This window comes from Pteropus vampyrus, unplaced genomic scaffold, assembly GCF_000151845.1.
Source record: "Pteropus vampyrus isolate Shadow unplaced genomic scaffold, Pvam_2.0 Scaffold63, whole genome shotgun sequence".
NCBI lineage: Eukaryota > Metazoa > Chordata > Mammalia > Chiroptera > Pteropodidae > Pteropus > Pteropus vampyrus.
The window spans coordinates 8,961,009-8,974,969 of record NW_011888844.1 but is presented as its reverse complement, the minus strand read 5'-3'; the positions used below and the strand labels follow the sequence as shown (position 1 = coordinate 8,974,969).

General features: G+C 30.5%; 1 pseudogene; it reads right to left on the bottom strand.

The window, feature by feature from the left end:
- Positions 1-1,205: 1,205 nt before the first annotated feature.
- Positions 1,206-1,324, bottom strand: LOC111740452 (annotated as a pseudogene).
- Positions 1,325-13,961: the final 12,637 nt, after the last annotated feature.

The following is a 13,961-nucleotide window of genomic DNA, read 5'->3' as shown; positions in this document are numbered from 1 at the left end:
CACTTGGTTGTTTATTCAAATTTCAGAGGCAACTTGACTGCTAATAATGTCTGGAAATTAAATTATGGTTATTTTATGGATGCTCTCTATAGGAAATATCCAAGTCCTACCCTCTTGTCCATTATACTTTCTTTGACAGAAAATCATTTATCCTCTTTCTCCGAACTTGGATTATTCAGGAGGAAAGATGTTTATTTGAAATGCATGCATTAATCTTGAAATCCAAATTATGAGATGTCTATTGTCTCACAAAATTACATTTAACAAAAAAAGTTATCCTCCTGCAGAGAAAAAAGAACCCTCATGCACTGCTGGTGGAACTACAAATTGGTACAGCCATGATGGAAAACAGCATAGGGGTTCCTCAAAAAACTAAGAACTGATTTACCGTATGATCCAGTAATCTCTCTACTGGGTATTTACACCAAAGACTTGAAAACTCATATCTGAAAAGATATTTGCACACCGACGTTCATAGCAGCATTATTCATAGTGGCCAGGATATGGAAGTAACTGAAGTGTCCTGCGATAGATGATTGACTAAAGAAGCTGTGGTACATATATGCAATGGAATATTACTCAGTCATAAGAAGAGATGAAATAATGTCAATCGTGAAAACATGGATAGATCTCAAGATAATCATGCTAAGTGAAATAAGCCAGACAGAAAAATTTGAAAAGCACACAATATCACTTAAATGTGGGATATAAACTTAAAAGCAACAAATGAACAGGACAAACAGACAAAGACTCATGGACATGGACAATAGACTAGTGGTTACCAGAAGGTGAGGGGAGGGGGGAGGTAGACGAGATTAAAAGGGATCGAATATGTGGTGACAGAAAGAAATCTCGCTATGGGAGGTGAACACACAGTGTAAATATATATATACCTTACTCTTAAAGTGTACAGCTAAAATTTATTGGATTTCATTAACCAATGTCACCATAAAAATAAATTAATTAATTTTTAAAAAATGATAAAAAATAAAACACCAAAAAAAAGTTATCCTCTGTTATTAATTGAATTGACTTAGGATAGTACCATGTGTGACACTTAGAAACAACATTTTTCTAATGCTGTGACATTTATACAAACAACATATCTTTTTATTTTTTTAGCAAGCCAACACTTGGTTGACCTCACAGATTGCAAGGACCTTGTCAGCTTACAATCCCTTATTTTTATTATTATTATTTTTTTACACCTACAGCACCTGGTCTTCCTACGTGGTCTCCCACCCAAGTACTAACCAGGAACGACCCTGCTTAGCTTCTGAGATCAGACGGGATCGGGCTTGTTCAGGGTGGCATGGCCGTAGACTAAACAACATATTTAATGAGAAGACTCTAGAAATATTATTTGCCCTTGTAACTGAAAACCTTTCATATCTCACTCATAGCCACCACTTGTCAGTTATTTAATTATCAATAACTTGTAGATATAATAAATTCACACATATACCAGCCACATATAAATTTTCACTTTGAAACCTTCCAACCAATAAAGTATTTTGATATGTGGAATTTTTATTTTAGAAGATTTACTTATTTCTGAATAATAATCAGATGAAACCTTGGACTGCCTAATTAATTACCTTTGAAAATTCCCTTAAGTGAAATTTAGAGAAAATATTTGAATATACATAAAAATGTATAAAACTATGGTATTCTTTGAATTGTAAAAACATAAATCAACTGAATAATAATTCCAACCTTTAAAAGAATATAAACTAAGTTTTCTCATACCTCAGTTTTCTTTTTTCATATCACTACCTACTGTCAATTATGTACAATGTTTTTGAAAACTGAAAACACATTTTAAAAATCATGTCTATGTTGGCCTTTCAAAGATATTTTCCCATTAATAACAAGGAATAAACTTAGCAAGTCATTAATTATGTAATTCTAGTTAGAATAATATTCTTTCTTCTTTTGTGTTAATCCTTTGATTAACTGTATTTTTTGATTAACTGCATTTTGAAACATAATTTCTGAACATGTATTTTCACTCTTTTAGGCAAGATTAATTACCATTGTACTCTATTTTTTTTTTGTAACTTCATATTATTTATTTTTTTCCTGCTATTTTTCCTTACTCCAATATAATCTGTTTAAATAGTCTCTTAATTATTTAATGCCTTGGTCATTTTTTTACCTTTTTTTTATTGATCTTATTCCCTCAACATTTACTGTGTTGTTTAGAACTATTAACAATGCATAATAAATACTAAATAGAACAAATATAAGCAATCTCCTTGCTTCTTGAAAACAGATTAAATAAATAAGAAGAGACTAGGAAAGTCTTTTGTTCTCTTAATTTTCACACTGACATAAAAAAACGTAATTTCATAAAGCATACAATTCTTCCTTGACGAACAAATTGTGACTTAAAGAACACATTTTAATTTATTTTTATTGCAAAAAGAAACTAAGTTAAAACTTGTATCATTTTTTTTACATGATTTCTGGAAGCAAGTATCAACTGAGACTAAAAAAATTATAAAAGTAGATCATTCACATTGCATCTCACTTCAATTTGTTGCTAATTTAATAATGTTAGTGTACTGTGAACTCCACACATGAATAAGAGACAAAAAATGAAATAAATAATTCCCAGGTAAGACTTCTAAATTTAACATGAGCCAAAAATGAAAAATAAACAATTTGAAATAAACTAGAATTATCAGAACAACATTAGTTACTTAATGTAGGAACAGATATTTTAGATCATGTGATAATAATCACTTAAAAAGAGGATTAAGAAGTACAAATTGGTTGTTACAAAACAGTCACAGGGATGTAACATACAGCTAGAGAATATAGTCAATAATGCTCTAATAACTATGTACGGTCTAGACTAATTAGGGGCATCACTTTGTAAATTATATAAATGTCTAACCATTATGCTATACACCTGAAATTGATATAAAATAATATTGAATTTCAACTGTAATTGAAAATAGAAATAATTTAAAAGAAAAATAAATCAAGGATTAAAACTCTTAAAAATAAAATATATTATTTTCAAAATTGTTTACAGTTACATAGATCTCTCAGAGTATTTAACTTGAGAAAGAAATGAAATCATTTCTAGGCTATTTTATATCAAATTTTAATCTTTTTCCTCTTTATATTATTTTATGTGTACAGATTTGTTCTTACTACAGTATATTTTAATTACCAGCCTATTTAACAATAACTTATATTACTTATATTGAATGAACAAATAGACATTTACTCATCTAGGTCATTGTTTTCTAAATATGTGTTTAGATAAAGTAAAAGCAGAAGAATGGGAATACAAGGAATGTGACAGTGATTAAAATACTTTGGATTAAGTCATGAAGTAAAGTAGGATTGCAGCAGTTTGTGCAAGTACCATAGACAATAAAAAAGTAAAATGTATAATTGCAACTTCTTTGTGTTAGAGTAGGCAGATAGATATGAGCAGAAAAAAGAGAAACCTGCAGGGGCACAGCTGTGGTTGCCATGAGCCCTGATAGGCCCTTAGAGAAGCTCAAAGCCCACAGCATCCTGAACCAGAGACACAGGTGGTCTTTCCCACAAAGACACATGTGCAGACCAGACTTCAGTCACCCTTGTTTTAATTCTTCCTTCATTATATAGCTATTATAATAAATTTGCTTTGCAGTTAACACTGTACCCAGCATGCATCTGAGGTGTTGACAGTTCTGTAAAAACCAAACATAGCAAGAAAAGTTGTATACTCTTGATTCCAAGAAAACCATCTTCTTTCTACAAAGAGACCACCCAAACTCATGAATATTCCACTCTTTAGAACAATAGACAAAAACCCTCAAACCCAGGAAAAAACAGTGCAGCTCCCTCTTGAGCTTGCCTACTCTTCTATCTGAAAGTGTACTTTTGCTTTTAAGAGTGTACTTTTGTTTCCAATAAACTCGAGCTGTTGTTTCATCGCCTTCACTGTCTATGGATTATTTTTCATGACGTCGACGAGATCTTGGTCAACTATCTGTTAACATTTGGGCAAGACTATTAATTTTTTAAGACTAGAACAAAGAGGTAACCAAGGAAGTTCTAATAGGAATTATAGAGTGGTAGTTTTCCTTGTTCATATAATCTTCATCTCTGACATAACCTATACTTCTTATAACTTCACTACTCAGGGAAAGGGGCTATCATCAGTTAAAACAAATATGGCTTAGGGACTACATGAAAAAAACATGTCTCAATACTACAACATTATGATTGAACAATGTTTTGTGAGCTTTCTTACAGATCAAATCAAATATATGTTAAGGTGGTCACTAAATGGCTACTTCTCATGACCTTTAACATATTTTTTCTCTAAATAAATTGGCTTTCTTATTCAAAATGAAATATCAAAGGCTGTTTAGATTGAAATGTTATGTTTCTTATTATGCTTATTATTATGGTTTTTAATTTCCAATTTCCATTCTATAGAAATGACTTTGAATTTATTGTATTAACTAAGATTTATCACACACACACATACGTGCAACTCAGAAATTATTTTTTAATGAATGGATACATCTTTCTTGCTTAAAAGGGCAGATATACAAACACACATATTATGAAATCTAATTGTTTTCTTTAAAGCAAGAATAATGAGCAAATGAAGACCTTCAATTTTTATTGAAGGTCTTTAAATGTGGACTGGCTTTACCTCAGTGGTTCTTTTGAGTCAAGCTCCACTCTGTTTTATTTACTGTAGTTTTGCAGCAACTTTAATATCAGGAAGTGTTAGACTTTCAACTTTGTCCTTTTTCAAGATTGTTTTGGTGATTAGATCTGTCTTATGATTCCACATGAATTTTAAGATAATTTTTTTCTCTTTCTGCAAAACATGTCACTAGGATTTTGATAAGAGGTTGTATTGAATCTGTAGATTGCTTTGGATTATATTGAATCTTAACAATACAGAATGTTTCTTCATTTATTGGTGTCTAATTTCTTTCAGCTGTGTTTTTAGTTTTGAATCTATAAGTCCTTCACTTGCTTGGTTTACTTTATTACTAAGTAGTTTATTCTTTTGATAGCTACTGTGAATGTAATTATTGTCTTAATTTTCTTTTAGGATTGTTTATTATCAGCTTATAGAAATGCAACTTATTTTTGTAAGTGTATTTTTATCACATTTCTGAATTTATTTATTTGTTCTAACATTTTGTTTTGTTTAGTGTATTTAGTACTTTTTATATATAAGTTCATTTTAAATGCAGAGATAGTCTTACTTCTTGCTTTCAAATTTGAATACCTTTTATTTATTTTCTTGCTTAGATACTCTGGTTATGTCACCCAATGCTATTTTGAATAGAAGTAGTGAAAGTGGGAATCCTTGTCTTATTCCTTGTTTTAAAGGAATCTTTGGGCCATTGACCATTGAGTATGATATTAGCTGTGGGTTTTTCAAACATTCCCTTTATTATTTTGAAGTAGTTTATTTGTATCCCTACTTAGTTGACTGTTTTTACCATTAAAGGATATTGAATTTTGTCGAATACTTTTCCTGTATCAGTTGAAATAATCATATTCTTTCTTTTCATTCTGCAAATGTGGTGTACTGCATTGATTGATTTTTGCATGTTGAACCATCATTGAATTCCAAGAATAAATATTAGTTGGTTATGGTAAATAATCTTTTTAATATGCTATTAAATTTATTTTTCTTTTATTTGTTGAAGATTTTTTAATTAATATTCATAGAACATTTACATCTGTAATTTCTTTTCTTGTGTAATCTTTTTCACCTTTGGCATCAGGGTAATTCAAGCCTCATAAAATGAGGTAGGAAGTGTCTCCTCCTCTTCAGTTTTTGGAAAGAGTTTGAGAAAGACTGGTGTTCTTTAAATGCTTTGTACAATTCATCAAGTAAGCCATTTGGTCCTATTTTTTTCTTTGTTGGGAGATTTTTGATTACTGATTCAATTTCATTACGAGTTGTAGATATATACAGATTTTCTATTTTTGTATGTTTCAGTTCTGGTAGTTGTGTTTCTAAGAATTTGTACATATTTTCTATGTTAGGAAGTTTGTTTACATACTATTGTTCATAGTACTCTTTTTAATTAAATTTATTGGCATGACATTGGTTAATAAAATTATATAGGTTTCAAGTGTACAATTCAAATCATATGTATATTGTATTGTTTGTTTACCACCCAAAGTTAAATGTCCTTCCATAGTACTCATATAATCTTTCTTATTTCTATGAATTTCATAGTAATATCTGTTCTTACATTTCTGATTTTATTTGAGTTTTCTCTCTTTTATTATTATTTTATCTAGCTAAATGTTTGTAAATTTTATTGTTCATTTTGAAGAACCAATTTCAGGGTTTGTTGATATTTTCTATTGTTGTCTTATTGTCCAATAGATAGATAGATAGATAGATAGATAGATAGATAGATAGATAGATAGATAGATAGATGCTGTTATCTTTATTATTTTCTTCATTTGCTACCTCTGGATTAGTTTTTCTTTTTTGATTCTATAAGTCTGTTAATTTAATATGCTTCTCGTTTTTAATGTGTTTGCAGCTATATATATATTTTTATAAAATATATTTTCTGTCTTTACCATGAAGATTACATATAATATGCTAAAGTTGTGACAATCTATTTTAAATTATATACATTTTAACTTCATACAAAAACTACTCCTTTATAGTTCTGCCACCCCCAGTTTATGCTATTGAAGTCACAAATTATATATATATATATATATAATGTGATCATTAACATAGCTTTATAATTGACGTGCTTTTTTATATTCTATAGAGTATAAAAGTGGACTTATGAACCAAAGTTACAAAATTAATGGATTTTATATTTGCTTATTTTCTTACTTTACTAGAGATATTTATATCTTAATATGGCTTCAAGTTACTGTCTAGAATTCTTTTATCCAGCCTGAAGGATTCCCTTTGGTATTCTTCTAGGGATGATCTAGAGGTAATGTACTCCTTTAGCTTTTGCTTATGAGAATGTCATAATTTTACCCTTATTTTTGAAGGACCGTTTTGCCAGATATAGAACTCTCAATTCACAGAATTTTTTTTTACTTAAAATTAATATCTCACTGCTTTTTGACTTCCAGTTTTCTCCTGAGAAATGTGCTAATGAACTATCGAGAATTCCTAATATGGCAAGTCACTTTTCCTTGCTACTTTCAAGATTCTCTTAAAAAAAAAAAAAAGATTCTCTTTGACTTTTGACAGTTTGATTATAATGTGTCTCAATGTGGGTCTCTTTTGGTGTATCCTACTTATAGATGATTGATCTTCTTGGATTTGTAGACCCACGCATTCTTGCAAATTTGGTAAGTTTTCAGACATTGTTTCTTTAAATAATCTCTCAGGCCCTTTCTCCTGATATTTTAGAACTCCCATATTACATGTCTGCTTAATTGTGTCCTGTAAATTTCTTAGGCTTTCTTCACTTTTTTACATTCTTTTGTTGTTGTTGTTGTTCTTTTTGCTCCTCAGACTTGATAATTTCTAATTATCTCTCTTCATGTTTATTAATTGCTTTATCTGTCTGTCTGATTCTCCTGTTTGACCTTCTAGGTGATTTTTTTTTTTAATTTGGTTATTTAAGCTCTCAGTTTCAGAATTTGTTTATGTTTTCTTTATATAAATATGTCTCTGTTGATATTTTCAGTCTATTCATGTATATTTTTCCTGATTTTCTGTATTTCTTTCCCCTTGTTTTCTTTTAACTCTGAGAATATTTAAGACAGTAGTTTTAAAGTCTTTGCCTAGTAATTCTCATGCCTGCCATTCTTCAGGGATCATTTTTGGAGATGTATTTTACTTATTTGAATTGACCATGTTTTCTTATCTGGTATGGAAAATTGTATGAAGATATTCTTTTTACAACAAATTGCCAGTGTTCTCACCACAATGTTTTTAAAGGCATATCTTTCCCACTGATAAGGAACTTCCATTACTGCTTCTATGTTCTTGGGTAATCTAACTTTTTCCAAAATTTCCCTGACAATACTAGTAGTCTTGGATTTCTGTAAATTTAATATGAACAGAGTAAATTATATAATTGTTGTTAAACTATTTTTAACAACAAAAGAGGGCTTAAACCCTGTCTGTTTTTTAACTGCTTAAATTAAGCCATCAGAAACTAAAGAAATTTGCAGAAAGTTAGCACTTAGAGAAAATAAACTTCTCATCTAAAACAACTTCTAAAGTTCACTACTGTTGAATCAACATAACGTCATAATGACGTTGTGTATCTTTTACTCTTTTCTCTTTTATTTAAAAAGGAAACAATTCAACCTATATACAAGATAAATTTTGTCACTAAATTTGATGTATTTCTTCTGTATTAGCTCAATTAAAATCTACATTATGCAGTTTAAATAGATGATTAAATGTGGCAATTAGTGAAATTCCTAGTGAGCAAAAAGTTGCTGACGCTATTTATAAGAAGACTGGGACACAGCGAATTACTGTTATGAAATATTTATTATTATTCTCATTTTTAACTTTTTCAATGGTGAGTATATATTACTTTTAGATATTATATTTTTCTTATTTTAAAAATTAGTACATAATTATGGATGAAAATTGGAAAAATGAAAAACAAAGCCAAACATAAATATGAAAACTAATCATTTAACCAGTGATTTGTTTTTCGTAACTTTCATGTGCATAATGTGTTTTTATTTTTATATTAAAAAAAACCAAAAATATATTTTTTGTCACTAAAGATTTGTTTTCTATCCTCTATTGACATTTCATATAAATGGAATCATATATGTGGTCTTTGTGACTGACATTTTTTATTTAATTTATATTTTTAAAGTCCATCCATGTTATAGCATTTTTAATAGTCAAATAGTATTCCATTATATAGCGATATCCCATTTGCTAATCCAATCATCTATTAATGGACATCTAAGCTGTTCCCACATTTTTAGATATTATGTATAGAATTGATGTACAACATCTGGAGTAGACACAGGTTTTAATTTCCCTTGGATATATACCCAGAGTAAGCATGTAGAAAGGCTGGGTCATATGGAAATTCTATATTTAATATTTTGAGGAAATGTCAAGGTGTTTTAAAAAGTAGCTACAACATTTGAGATTATAATAAGAAATGTGTGAGAGTTTCTGTTTTTCCACATCTTCACCAACACTTATTTTTATCTGTGTTTTTGATTGTAGTCATTCTAATGAGTATGAAGTAGTATCATATATTTTATTTTCCATTTTATTTTCCATTTCCCAGGTGGCTAATGATGTTGCATATCTTTTTGTGTGCTTATTGGTCATTTTTACATGTATTTTGGAGGTGTGTCTATTCATGTTTTTGTTTAAATTTGGTTATTTGTCTTATTATTGAATTGTAAAAGTTCTTCATAGAAACTAGACATAAGTTTCTATATTTTATATTCTTAAAAAATTTTTCTTCTACTCTCTGTGTAAACATCTTCATGATCTGGGCTTTATGCTTGCGACTTAATGTCTAAAATACATCTATCAAAAATAGATAAACATCATTAAACAAATTAATGTAGATCAATGTAGATCTAAGTAGGTGGGAGAGGCAAGAACAATTTACCAAGTGTTAATTTTCAGTGGACTACAAGAGAAAATGATTATTTTAATTAAATTTTTATGGTGACATTCATTAATGAAATCCAATAAATTTCAGCTGTACACTTTAACAATAAGGCATATATATATTTACAATGTGTGTTCTCTTCCTATAGTTAGATTTATTTCTATCACCACATATTTGATCGCCTTTACACCATCCGACTCAGCCCTCCTCCTCCACACCCTATACTCTGGTAAACACTAGTCTATAGTCCATGTCCATGACTCTCTGTTTGTTTGTCCTGTTCATGTGATGCTTTTAGGTTTATATTCCACATATAAGTGATATCATGTGGTTTTCAAATTTTTCTGTCTGGCTTATTTCACTTAGCATGATTTCATTGAGATCCATCCATGCTATCTCAAATGGCAGTATTTCATCTCTTCTTATGGCTGAGTAATATTCCATTGTATATATGTACCATAGCTTTTTTAGACAATCATCTGTCATAGGACTTTGGTTACTTTCCTGTCCTGGCCATGGTGAATAATGAACATTGGTGTGCAAATATTTTTTCAGACATGAGTTTTCAAGTCTTTGGGATAAATACCCAGTAGAGAGATTGTTGGATCATATGGTAGATCAATTCTTAATTTCCTGAGGAAACTTCATACTGTTTTCCACAGTGGCTGTACCAATTTAAAGTCTCACCAACAGTTTATGAGGATTCCTATTTCTCCACATCCTCCCTAACATATGTTATTACTTGTTCTGTTGATAAAAGCTATTCTAACAGGTGTGAGATGATATCATAGTGGTTTTGATTTGCATTTCTCTAACAGCTAGCGATGTTGAGCATCTTTTCATATATTTGTTGTCCATTTGTATGTCCTCTAGGAAGAAGTGCCTGTTCAGGTCCTCTACCCATTTTTTGATTGGATCATTTTTATTTCCGTTGTTTGAGTAGTATGAGTTCTTTGTATATATTGGATATTAGGCCCTTATCGGAGAAGTTGCTTGCAAATATATTTTCCTATTCGGGTGGTTGTCTCTTTAACTTGATGATGATTTGTTTTGATATGCAGAAGTTTTTTTAGTTTGATGTAGTCTCATTTATTTGTTTTAGCTTTTACTTCCCTTGCTTTTGAGGTCAAATTCATAAAATCCTCTTTAAGTCCAAGATCCTTGGGTTTAGTTCTTATGTTTTCTTCTATTCATTTTATTGCTTCAGGTCATATATGCAGGTCCTTAATCCACTTGGAGTTAAGAATGGTGTGTGGTGATAGACCACAGTCTAGTTTCATTCTTTCGCAGGTGGCTTTCCAGTTTTCCCAGCACCATTTATTGAAGAGGCTTTCCATTTTCCACTGTAAGTTTTTGGCTTTTTTGTAGCAAATTATTTGCCCATATAAACATGGGTTTACTCCTCGAGTCTCAATTCTGTTACACTGGTCCGTGGGTCTGTTTTTCTGCCAATAACATGCCATTTCAGTTTATTATCACTTTGTAGGATAATTTGAAGTCAGGCAGAATAATGCTTTCAGCATCGTTCTTTTTTCTTTATTCTCGGGATGGCTTTGATAATTTGGGTCTTTTGTGCTTCCATACAAATTTGATGATTTTTTTGTTCCATTTCTTTAAAAAATGCCGATGAGATTTTGATGGGGATTGCATTAAATTTGTAAAATGCTATAGGTAATAAAGTTATTTTAACTATGTTGATGATTCGAATCCAAGAACACAAAATATTTTTCCATATCTTTGTATCTTCTTCGACTTCTTTTAATAGTGTCTTGTAGTTTTCAATATATAGGTCCTTCACATGTTTTGTTAAACTTATTCTTAGATATTTTATTCTTTTTGTTGCAACTGCAAAAGAAATTATTTCGCCACTTCTTTTTCTGACACTTCATTTTTAGAGTATAAGAACAATATGGATTTTTGAAGATTGATTTTTGTACCCAGAGACTTTACTGTATTTTCTTATTGTTTCTAGTAGTGTTCTTGTGGAGTCTTTAGGGTATTCTATGTAGACAATCATGTCTTCCACAAATAGTGACAGTTTGACTGCTTCATTTTCTAATTGGATGCCTTTTATATCTTTCTCTTGTGTGATCGCAGTTACTAGGGCCTCCAATATTATATAGAATAACAGTGGCAACAGAGGGCAGCCTTGCCTTGATCCTGATCTTAGAGGGAAGATTTTCAGTTTTTCACCATTAAGCATAATGTTGGCTGAGAGATTGTTGTATATGGCTTTTATTATATTAAGATACTTTTCTTCTAAACCTATTTTGCTAAGTGTTTTGATTACAAATGGATACTGTATCTTGTCAAAGGCTCTTTCTTTTTCTTTTCATTTATTGATATGATCATATGATTCTTATTTTTTCATTTGTTTATGTGGTGTTTCACATTTATTGATTTACATACGTGGAACCAGCCCTGTGCCTCTAGGATGAAGCCCACTTGATTGTGGTGTATAATCTTTTTAATATGTTGCTGTATTTGGTTTGCTAGTATCTTATTTAGGATTTTTGTATCTGTGTTCATAAGAGACATTGGTCTGTAATTTTCTTTTTGTGTGCTATCTTTATCAGGTTTTGGTATCAGGGTAATATTAGCCTCATAAAATGAGTTGGGAAGTGTTGCCTTCTCTTTGATTTTTTTGGAAGAGCTTGAGGAGAATAAGTATTAAATCTTTGAATGTTGTATAGAAGTCACTGGTGAAACCGTCTCGTCCTGGACTTTTACTTTTTAGCAGGTGTTTGATCATTGTTTCAATTGCCATACTACTGATCTGTCCATTCAGATTTTCCAGTTTTTCTTGATTCAGTCTAGGAAGGTTGTATTTTCCAAAATACTGGTCCATTTCTTCTAGGTATTTAATTTGATGTTATATAATTTTTCATAGTATTCTTGTATGATCCTTTTTATTTCTGCAGTGTCTATCATAATTCCCCTTCTTCTATCCCTAATTTTGTTTATTTTTGTCCTTTCTCTTTTTTCTTGAGTGAGTCTGGGAAGAGGTTTGTCAATTTTATTAACCTTCTCAAAGAACCAACTTTGTTTCATTTATTTTTTTTCTATTTTTTTTTATTTTAATTTCATTTATTTCTGCTCTAATTTTGATTATTTCTTTTCTTCTGCTGACTTTAGGCTTCATTTATTCTTACTTTTCTAATTCTTTTTTTTAGTTTTTTGGTTTTTTTTGTTTGTTTGTTTGTTTGTTTTGCTTTGTTTTGTTTTTTTAAGATGAAGCTTTAGATTTTTTATTTGAGCTTCTTTTTGTTTTTGAAGGTAGTCCTGTAATGATATGAACTTTCCTCTAATGACCGTTTTGCCGTGCCCCACAAGTTTTGATGTTTTAATAATATTATCATTTGTTTCTATGTATCTCTTGATCTCTCTTTGCCTTTCTTTTCTAGCCCAGTTTTTCTTCAGTGGCATGTTTTTTTAATCTCCACGTATTTATGTTTCTTCCTGTTTTCTTTTTGCAGTTGATCTTTGGTTTCAAAGCATTATGATCAGAAAATATGGTTGGTATGATTTCAACCTTCTTGTATTTGTTGAGGCTATCTCTGTGTTCCAGTATGTTGTCAATCCTTGAGAATGTTCTATGTGCACTAGAGAAGAATATATAAGCTGCTATTTTGGGATGGACGGCTCTTTAAATATCAATTATGTCCAATTGGTCTGATGTGTCATTTAAGGATGTGATTTCTTTACTGAGTTTCTGTTTGGATGATCTGTCCATATCCTACAGTGGGGTATTTGGTTTCGTACTACAATAGTGTTCTATTCTGTTTCTCTCTTTCGTTCTGTTAGTGATGGCTTTACCTATTTTGGGGCTCCTTGATTGGGAGCATAGATATTAATAAATGTTATGTCTTCTTGGTTCATGGTACCCTTTATCATTATGAAGTGTTCCTCAGTATCTTCCTTTACCTTTCTAATTTCAAATTCTATACTAGTATCACTACTTCTACTTTTCTGTGAATGCTATTTGCTTGAAATGTCATTTTTCACCCTTTCACTTTGAGTTTATACTTGTCTTTAGTGCTGAGATGTGTCTTCTGGAGGCAGCATATGATGAGTTTTGTTTTTTGATTCAATCCACAACTATGCCTTTTTATTGTTGAGTTCAGTCCATTTACATTTAAGGTGATTATTGAAATATGAGGTCTTATCGCCATTTTTTCTTTTGCTTTCTGGTAGCTTGGTGTTTCCATTGTTTCCTTGTCCTTGTGTTTCTGTTTTCTTTATTTTGGTTGACTTTTGTGGATTTTCCCTCTGGTTCTTCTTGTTTATGTTATATACTTCAGTTCTGAATCATTAGCATGTGGTTACCTTATGAATATGTAAAGTTTAGTTATTTATATATAGTAGTCCATT